This window comes from Anomaloglossus baeobatrachus, chromosome 11 (genome assembly GCF_048569485.1).
Source record: "Anomaloglossus baeobatrachus isolate aAnoBae1 chromosome 11, aAnoBae1.hap1, whole genome shotgun sequence".
Taxonomy (NCBI): domain Eukaryota; kingdom Metazoa; phylum Chordata; class Amphibia; order Anura; family Aromobatidae; genus Anomaloglossus; species Anomaloglossus baeobatrachus.
Window position 1 is genome coordinate 178,713,832 of NC_134363.1, and position 10,471 is coordinate 178,724,302.

Consider the following 10,471-nt stretch of genomic DNA (forward strand, 5'->3'; position numbering starts at 1 on the left):
GACATCGACAGACAGAGAGAGATTGATCGACATTGACAGAGAGATAAGAGGATTTTTTTTTTTTTTAAAGATGGATCGCTCTCACCTAACAAAGCATTGCACTAACACTGGCCCTATAGCTGGATCCGCATTCACAGTTTTGCAGCCTGGGGATTTATGGAGCTGCTAGCAGCTACCGGCTACTGGCTTCAGCCCTGTGAAGGACTGTTTAGGAGTTTGTAGCATGAACGCTATCACTGCACTGTCACTGGCCTTATAGCTGGGTCCGCATTCACAGATTTGCGGTCTGGCGATTTATTGAGCTGCTAGCAGCTACTGGACACGGTTTTCAGCCCTTAGAAGGATTATTTATTAGTTGAATCTACGAACGTTCTCCCACACACAATACAGTCTATCTACACCGCCAGCTCCCCAATGACTGCGTGTTCAAAAAATGGCTGCTGGCTTATATAGCCCCTATAACGCTGTGCGGCCACACCAATCACAGTAACACCACAACAAAGATGGCTGCGGCGTTACTGTGAGGGCAAGCAACATCAGATGTGTTCATTGGCTGGAAAACAGGTGCCAGGAAGTCAGAAATGAAACTGAAAGCATCGAAGCGGATACTGTTTTATTCGTCGGATAGCGAATAGTGCGAATACCCCATTATGCATCGGATATTGAATAGTGGCGAATACATTCACTCATCCCTAATAACAATCCCTTTTACAGGAAACAAAATTTACATCAAATTTGACACCAATCAAGTTTTCAGGAAAAATTCTAATTATTTGGTGAAGTTTGAATTTCAGCAGATTCACTCATCTCTATTATTTACATTACACTAATACATATTCCATATTCCATTGCCAGTTTCCAAGACAGTAAAATTTAAAATAATTTCTTCAATACCTGCTTTATTTGTGTTCATACTCCCTTATTAAGGAGCCATTACAGACCGGCAAACAGACAAGTTACTGGGGATTTGTTTTTTCCCATATAAAGATCATTAAATCACCAAGCGAATGCTTGCTCCGATGACTGACTCGTGAAGATGAAACCTCATGAGACCATAAGTAATTACTACTCTCCTTGTAAATATTCCTGGTGATTATATAAAAACCTTGAGCACTGATGTAGAAGAAGTCCCTCAATCTGTGACACAAGACTAGACGATGGATCCCGGCACTTATACGCTCTACCATGTTGATGGCATTGACTCCAGAGGAGCTCTGGAGCAATATTTTTCAGATAAAGATGATATGGTCTTTGGAGAAGATTCCATAATATTTCCAACTGAAAGTCTTATAAAAACTTTCAAAGAAGGTATGTATCATAACATTTCTAGCTCTCGATTGGTAACCACCTTAGATAACAAAATATAAATTGGGTATTGGCCATTGAATTTGTTGAAAATATTGGGTTTCTGGGAGGGCAAATTGATTGTTTTCGCTCTATAATTTCCTGATCTCCGGAAAACATGTTGAGTATGATAAAGTGTAAATCTAACAATTTTATTGTGGGTGATTTTGTTTTTGATTCTGCTGTTTTATAACAATGTATAATTCACTAGTTTGTGCTTATGAGCAAGAACATAACACATGCTGAGTTGTTTCTGTAACTTCCGAGATAAGGAAATGCAGTTCTTTAAGCTGGGTTTACACACTGCAACATCTCAAACGACATCGCTGTAATGTCACCGGTTTTGTGACGCAATAGCGATGTCGTTTGCGATGTTGCAGTGTGAGAAACACATCAGCGACCTGGCCCCTGCTGTGAAGTTGTGATCGCTACAAATCGTTCAGGACCATTCCTAGGTCCTTTGTGTTTCCCGCTGTGCAGCATGCATCGCTACAAAGTTTCAGTGTGTGAAAGACTTTGCAGCGACTTTGTTAGCAACTTCCCTTTCAAAAAGCTGCTTATCAACGTCCCCAACAACCAGCTAGGTCGCTCTGCAGGTCCGGATTGCTGTTGCGTTGTTGGCCAGGTTTGCCTGTTTGACAGCTCACCAGCGACTCACCAGAGACTTAGGGAGGTCGCTGTTACGTCACAAAACCGGTGACGTTACAGCGATGTCCTTTGCGATGTTGCAGTGTGTAAACCCAGCTTTAGCGCGTAATTATGTGCTGTTTTTATAACTCTCATTCATTTTTTAGCAGCTTGCCTGATTCTGTAGCCGCAACCACCTGTGTGATCCATGAATGTCTACTATAGGAATATAGGAATAGCTATTCGAGCTGTGCTGGGTCTGGTCATAAAGGGCTTGTCCGGCCAGACATTCTTAGATTACCTATCCTAAGAATAGATAGCACCCCCTAGAAGGTCAGCTTGTTTACATATGTACATTTAATAATAATAATTTTATTCATTTATATAGCGCTATTAATTCCACAGCGCTTTACATACATTGGCAACACTGTCCCCATTGGGGCTCACAATCTAGAGTCCCTATCTGTATGTCTTTGGAGTGTGGGAGGAAACCAGAGTACCCGGAGGAAACCCACGCAACCACGGGGAGAACATACAAACTCCTTACAGATGGTGTCCTTGGTGGGAATTGAACCCAGGACCTCAGCGCTGCAAGACTACAGTGCTAACCACTGAGCCACCACAAGACTGCAGTGCTATCCACTGAGCCACCACAAGACTGCAGTGCTATCCACTGAGCCACCACAAGACTGCAGTGCTATCCACTGAGCCACCACAAGACTGCAGTGCTATCCACTGAGCCACCACAAGACTCCAGTGCTAACTACTGAGCCACCACAAGACTGCAGTGCTATCCACTGAGCCACCACAAGACTGCAGTGCTATCCACTGAGCCACCACAAGACTGCAGTGCTAACCACTGAGCCACCACAAGACTGCAGTGCTATCCACTGAGCCACCACAAGACTGCAGTACTAACCACTGAGCCACCACAAGACTGCAGTGCTAACCACTGAGCCACCGTGCCACCCATTTCTACTCCATCAATGGATTACATTGGAATGATTATGTTGTAATCTTTCCTCATTACCCTTCTGTGTTAAGAAATGTAATTTATAATTTTTTAATATATATATTTTTTTATACAGGTCATATTAAAGGAGACGTCTTGATTGATCTAAGTGTTGGTGGCCTTGTTCATCATTGATTTGGGGCCTGTGAGTTTTTCAAACACATCATAGTGCTGAGGGTCAGAGACAGATGTATCTTGGAGCTCAAAAGATGGGTGGATGGACGTACAGGAGCATTTGATTGGAGCCATGTCACACAACTTCATGTTGACCTAAAAAGATGCACGTAAGTTGATTATCGAAAATTTAGGAAAATCTAGTAATTGTCATGGATACCTTTACAATAGCGATGTGAACAGAGCTGTATTTATAAGTAGATACAGAAGGCACAAGCCTTGTCTGGAACAAGGGAGCGGCTTTTTATAGAAAAATTTGGGATGTATTTTCCGTCACATACCTATCGCAGTCAAATTTTTTTTTCTAAAACCAAAAAAAAGAAGTGAGCAGGATGCTGCAATTACCAAATGCTAGGTCAGTTACCCCAACAAGCTAGGGGCTACTAAAATCAATAACTGAGAACAATTTCCAATAAAAGAGCCATATGGTGTGCACGCCGTCAGTATATATGTACACCGGCAGGGTGCATGCACTACTCACACAAGGTACAAAAACAGGAGGTACCACGAGTATTATGCAAATATAATGAATTTTTTTTATATGAAAGACACACGCAAGGACAGCAATGGGCAATAAAAACAACTACCAATAAATCAAGGAGGCACAAAATATTGAATATGTGTGAAAAATGATTGGTTGTCACTACTAGCAGTGGGAGAGATGGAACCAATCATTTGATGGGAGTAACCAGGCAAGGCAGGAAAGGAGGACATAATAACATAACTGGACTTAGTCCACTAAAATCTGTCACTGATAGCCGTGGGAAAGGTAAGGCCAATCTAATAGAGAGTGTATAGGCACAACACAGGACAGAAGGGTATAATAACACAATAGGACTCAGTCCGTATATGTATGTCACTGGTAGCCATGAGAAAGGTAAGGCCAATCTGATAGAGAGTGTATAGGCACAACACAGGACAGAAGGGTATAATAACACAATAGGACTCAGTCCGTATATGTATGTCACTGGTAGCCATGAGAAAGGTAAGGCCAATCTGATAGAGAGTGTATAGGCACAACACAGGACAGAAGGGTATAATAACACAATAGGACTCAGTCCATATATGTCTGTCACTGGTAGCTGTGGAAAAGGTAAGGCCAATCTGATAGAGAGTATATAGGCACAACACAGGACAGAAGGGTATATTAACACAATAGGACACAGTCCGTATATGTCTGTCACTGGTAGCCGTGAGAGAGGTGAAACAAATCAGATGCCATACAGTATATGACTATAATAAAAAAACCTAAGTACAAGGATGTAGTAAAGCAGGAGTACCATGGTCAATTTAGACAGTACAGGAAATTTTAGCAATAAAGTGCAAATGCATACAACTAGACCAGGGTCCCGAAGGACTCATGCATATGAAAAACAGGGGTCATATAAAATACTACAGTCAAATTATTGCAAGGACAAAACCTGATACATAATCAATACAAAGTGCACATACCCAAAAAGAGCAGGATCACCACCAACGCGCATTTCGCGAAGGTATTATTGCTTTCTCAAGGAGGAATTCATTTCAATTCATTATATTTGCATAATACTGATGGTATCTCCTGTTTTTGTAAAATCAATAACTGTAGTGTAAATTGGTAGGGTGTAACGTCGGTGTCAATGCACTGTCAGGCTCAGCTACTCATCGCTGTGGCCGTCATGCTCGATGCCCTACTCTTTCACTGGACTCCATTTTCCAGGACCTGTGCACATTATTCAGGTCTCCTAACAGCATCCTAACGGCATGCGCACTCCGGCCTCTTAAAAGGGCTGCAGACACACACTGAACGTGTTCCCCAGCTTATAACTGGGAGGCACATATTACATAAGGCACCTTTGTTGAGGTGAGACTACAAATGGGTCTCTTAAGGTCTGACTGCCGTGTTCAAATTATATTGTAATGTGTGCACACGAGAAAGAAATAACAGAGTTAAATCGGTTATTATGAACCTTCTCTCCATGACTAACGCCATTGAGATTCTGATTCTCTTTACTGTTTTAAACTTTTTATAGCCTTAGAGAAGTGAAGGGTGTAGACAAAATATAGTCCAATCAAGTATCGGAGGCTGGACGCAAGACGTATAGGAATTTGCATAGTCTCTGCCGGATTGGTCAGTCCAAACTTTAGGAATTCCTTCGTTTTTTAACTTCTTTGGGAGTTGTCCAGGATGCAGCAGCCATCTTTGTTACATATGCTGGTATATGCCGTATTAAGGAAAATCACTAAATAAATATATGTATATATATATATATATATATATATATACAGTTAGGTCCAGAAATATTTGGACAGTGACACAATTTTCGCGAGTTGGGCTCTGCATGCCACCACATTGGATTTGAAATGAAATCTCTACAACAGAATTCAAGTGCAGATTGTAACGTTTAATTTGAAGGTTTGAACAAAAATATCTGATAGAAATTGTAGGAATTGTACACATTTCTTTACAAACACTCCACATTTTAGGAGGTCAAAAGTAATTGGACAAATAAACCAAACCCAAACAAAATATTTTTATTTTCAATATTTTGTTGCGAATCCTTTGGAGGCAATCACTGCCTTAAGTCTGGAACCCATGGACAACACCAAACGCTGGGTTTCCTCCTTCTTAATGCTTTGCCAGGCCTTTACAGCCGCAGCCTTCAGGCCTTGCTTGTTTGTGGGTCTTTCCGTCTTAAGTCTGGATTTGAGCAAGTGCAATGCATGCTCAATTGGGTTAAGATCTGGTGATTGACTTGGCTATTGCAGAATGTTCCACTTTTTTGCACTCATGAACTCCTGGGTAGCTTTGGCTGTATGCTTGGGGTCATTGTCCATCTGTACTATGAAGCGCCGTCCGATCAACTTTGCAGCATTTGGCTGAATCTGGGCTGAAAGTATATCCCGGTACACTTCAGAATTCATCCGGCTACTCTTGTCTGCTGTTATGTCATCAATAAACACAAGTGACCCAGTGCCATTGAAAGCCATGCATGCCCATGCCATCACGTTGCCTCCACCATGTTTTACAGAGGATGTGGTGTGCCTTGGATCATGTGCCGTTCCCTTTCTTCTCCAAACTTTTTTCTTCCCATCATTCTGGTACAGGTTGATCTTTGTCTCATCTGTCCATAGAATACTTTTCCAGAACTGAGCTGGCTTCATGAGGTGTTTTTCAGCAAATGTAACTCTGGCCTGTCTATTTTTGGAATTGATGAATGGTTTGCATCTAGATGTGAACCCTTTGTATTTACTTTCATGGAGTCTTCTCTTTACTGTTGACTTAGAGACAGATACACCTACTTCACTGAGAGTGTTCTGGACTTCAGTTGATGTTGTGAACGGGTTCTTCTTCACCAAAGAAAGTATGCGGCGATCATCCACCACTGTTGTCATCCGTGGACGCCCAGGCCTTTTTGAGTTCCCAAGCTCACCAGACAATTCCTTTTTTCTCAGAATGTACCCGACTGTTGATTTTGCTACTCCAAGCATGTCTGCTATCTCTCTGATGGATTTTTTCTTTTTTTTCAGCCTCAGGATGTTCTGCTTCACCTCAATTGAGAGTTCCTTAGACCGCATGTTGTCTGGTCACAGCAACAGCTTCCAAATGCAAAACCACACACCTGTAATAAACCCTAGACCTTTTAACTACTTCATTGATTACAGGTTAACGAGGGAGACGCCTTCAAAGTTAATTGCAGCCCTTAGAGTCCCTTGTCCAATTACTTTTGGTCCCTTGAAAAAGAGGAGGCTATGCATTACAGAGCTATGATTCCTAAACCCTTTCTCCGATTTGGATGGGAAAACTCTCATATTGCAGCTGGGAGTGTGCACTTTCAGCCCATATTATATATATAATTGTATTTCTGAACATGTTTTTGTAAACAGCTAAAATAACAAAACTTGTGTCACTGTCCAAATATTTCTGGACCTAACTGTATATATGTGTGTGTGTGTTAGTAAGAAACAAAATCATTCATAAAGATGTGTGTTAGGTTACATGAACTAAACTATATATTTGAGTCTATGAAATGGCTGAATTAAGTATTTTTGGTTACTTAATTCTTATCCTTAACACCTTCCCCTGTAGGGAGGTGCCTTAACCACTAGGTTCCTAGGATTTCTATTTCTATCAGTACTCTAGTTTGTATCCAATCCTGTCAGTCTCCAGTTCTGCATCCTGTCTGATTGCTTCAGTCCCGTCTTGTCAGTCTTGTCTGCCTCTTGTATCTGCTTTCAGAGATTGATGGTGGGATTTAACTCGTTAATAACCTTGGGTGGATCTCCAATCCTCCCGCATCTGTTAGAGGCATATGTCGACTGATCAAATCAGGTGTTGTGAGCAGGGAAAGATGAGACTTGGTGTGTGAGCCTGTATCGAAGGCAGGGATATGACCTATCAAGTACCAGTACATCATAGGTTGTGAAGAGGTTAAACAGTTTTGGTAAACCAAACCTGAAATGTTTCCTCCATTTACTATAACAATATATTTACAAATTTTGATTTATCCTACATGAATTCTCCTCGGCTAAAAAAAACCTCGTAAAAACAAATGCTTGAAAGTTATGAGCAAAAAAAAAGGTTGCAACAGACCACAGTATCGGAATGTTTGGAGTGTGGTGTACCGTTGCCAAAATGGAATTTTAAGATAGGTGGGTAGAGAGCAAAAGGGGACATATCTTTGGTTTAAACTTCTCCCACCCTTATCAAAAATCTTTATCCTTAAATAAAGGAGGTGCTATGTAGGTAAACCCATGGACAGTAATTTAAGTCTATAGCCAATACTAATATAGTTGTGCCTATGATTGTTAACTGCGACTAGTCAAACAGTTGCAAAACCTTATCCTTTTATTGTTTTTTTTTAGCATATATATTTTTTTCATTTTATGTGTTTTTTAAATATTGATGATCTTCCCGTTCAACCAAACTGAAATGTGATTTATGGAAACCAAAAATGCTAGATTGTGAAGTTACTACATGTAGCGTCACAATCGGAAATAGACCTGTGGCAACAGCAGAGAGTATGGTGGTGAGGTGTATGGTATCTAAAGTAGACAGTTTAAATAGGTATACAGTATATGTATGTCTAAATCCACTGTCTATGGAAGGTAATAGTTTAGTCTTGGTGGTATTATAGTCCTTTATCTAGTGCTAAACTTTGGGAATAAACCCGTCCTATTCAATTCGATAAATAGAACAATCTGTTTGTTCATTTTTTCATATCTTTTATAGTGATGCAATGCAGGACCATGAAGGAAAAGTGAAATCAGCCCTTGAACATGTTTTGAAATGTGATCTTCAAAAAGAAGATATTATGGATCCGATCGTCTTACCACTTGCGGATTGTATGATCAGTTTCTTGCTTCTAGATTTGATTTCCAGAGATCAAGAAGATTACATGAGATATCTCAAGAAGTTCTCAAAGTTACTGAAACCTGGAGGACACATTATGTTGTTTGCATGTTTAGAGGGAACATATGCAACAATTGGGAAAGAAAAGATTTATTTTTTCTATCATGATGAGGATTTTGTCAGGAAAGCTCTGGTTGATGCAGGATTTGTAATTGATAATTGCAAGGTTAAGAAGAGAACGAATGTGAGTGACCTTATTGACTATAAGGCCGTCATACTCGTTTCAGCCCACAAAGAGAAATAAGTCTAATTACTGTAACAAAAAAAAATAAAATGTAATACATATATGAAGTTGTATGCGTAAGGCTTTAAAAGACAATCTAATATTTAAATCAAGGTTTCATGCTGAGAATCATGATCATTTCTTAATTTGTGTAATTTTCGTAACTTGTATCATTTGCATTTTACTGTTCTATAATTAAAAAAAACCTATAACAATGGTGGCTAACCAATGGGTCAGTGGAGTGTGACTTGGACCATCAAATTAGCTGTAAGCAAAGAGTAGTCACATAATAGCCCAAAAAAACAAAGAAACCTAATAAGAAGATGACCACACAAATAAAATTATAGATTGTTATTGAAGAAAAAAATTTGAAAAAATTGAGTATACAGATATGGGTACAAAGATATCTCTCAAATCATTTAATATTAAAGTAACATACAAAATAAAAAGTACAATAGTAACATGTAAAATTACATAATCATCTAATATATAAAGCTGAATGTGTGTATGTATGTGTGTGTGTGTGTGTGTGTGTGTGTGTGTATGTCCGGGATTGGCATCTGCACCGTCGCAGCTACAGCCTCAAAATTTTGCACACCCACACGTCTGGACCCTGAGAGCGTCATAGGCTATGTTGTGAGGTGAAATTTTAACCCCACACTTTGTAATTTACCAATCAATTTTGCCCCATCTACATAATGGGGAAAAAGTGAAAGGAAAAGTGTATCCGCACCGTCACATTTACAATCACGAAATTTTGCGCAGACACGTCATGTGACCCCGGGGAACGTCGTAGACTATGTTTTGACAGGAAATTTTAACCCCGCGCTTTACAGTTACTCTCCAAAAAACATTCCTCCATTAAAGTAAATGGAGCCTGGAACTACAGGTTATTAGTAGGAGCTGTGATTGGTTGCTATAGGAACAAAGGACATTCATAATATAAGAAGCTTATATGTGAGATAATTAGATGTTGGTGGGGAGACGGATAGAGAGAGACAGACAGAGACAAACAGACAGAGAGACAGAAAGAGAGACAGACAGAGACAGACAGAGAGACAGACAGGGAAAGAGACAGAGACAAACGGTGAAAGAGACAGACAGAGACAGACGGTTAAAGAGGGAGACAGATGGTGAAAGAGACAGAGACAGACGGGGAAAGAGACAGACAGAGACAGACTCTATTTTGTTAACAACAGTTATTAACCCGGGCGAAGCCGGGTAGTACAGCTAGTCTAATAATAAAATTGCAAAAATGTCCCAGGTATGGATACATTAGTAAGGGATATGTAGATGCCCATTAAAAAATATTGTAAAATTGACAAATATAATAATTAGTGTATCTTCGATGCACAAACCCTGTGAATAAATAAGTACATAGGTATTTAGTAATGTTTGGCACTATGGAGTAGTGTGATACCATGTTATGTAGTATGAAGTTAGTAACCAGATGGCACAGGAAGCACTAGTATACTGAGAGAGCAGAGAGAAAGTCAGACTACCTGGGATCAGTAACCAAGAGGACACATCAAAACACAGGGAGCAGGCAGAAGCAAGGTCAAGATACAGGCCGAGGGTCAGGACACCAGGAGAATATGTATGAGATGCAAGGAGCAGGTGGGGACGTGGTCATGAGAAGATCTGAGGTCAGAAGCCAGAAGGTAACAACAAGGTCTAGGGGGGCGGGCAGAGCAGACTC

The 10,471-nt window shown here is 40.3% G+C and overlaps 1 pseudogene; it reads left to right on the forward strand.

Annotated features, from left to right (window-relative positions):
• Positions 1-1,157: 1,157 nt before the first annotated feature.
• Positions 1,158-8,881, forward strand: LOC142255904 (indolethylamine N-methyltransferase-like; annotated as a pseudogene).
• The last annotated feature ends 1,590 nt before the right edge of the window (positions 8,882-10,471 follow it).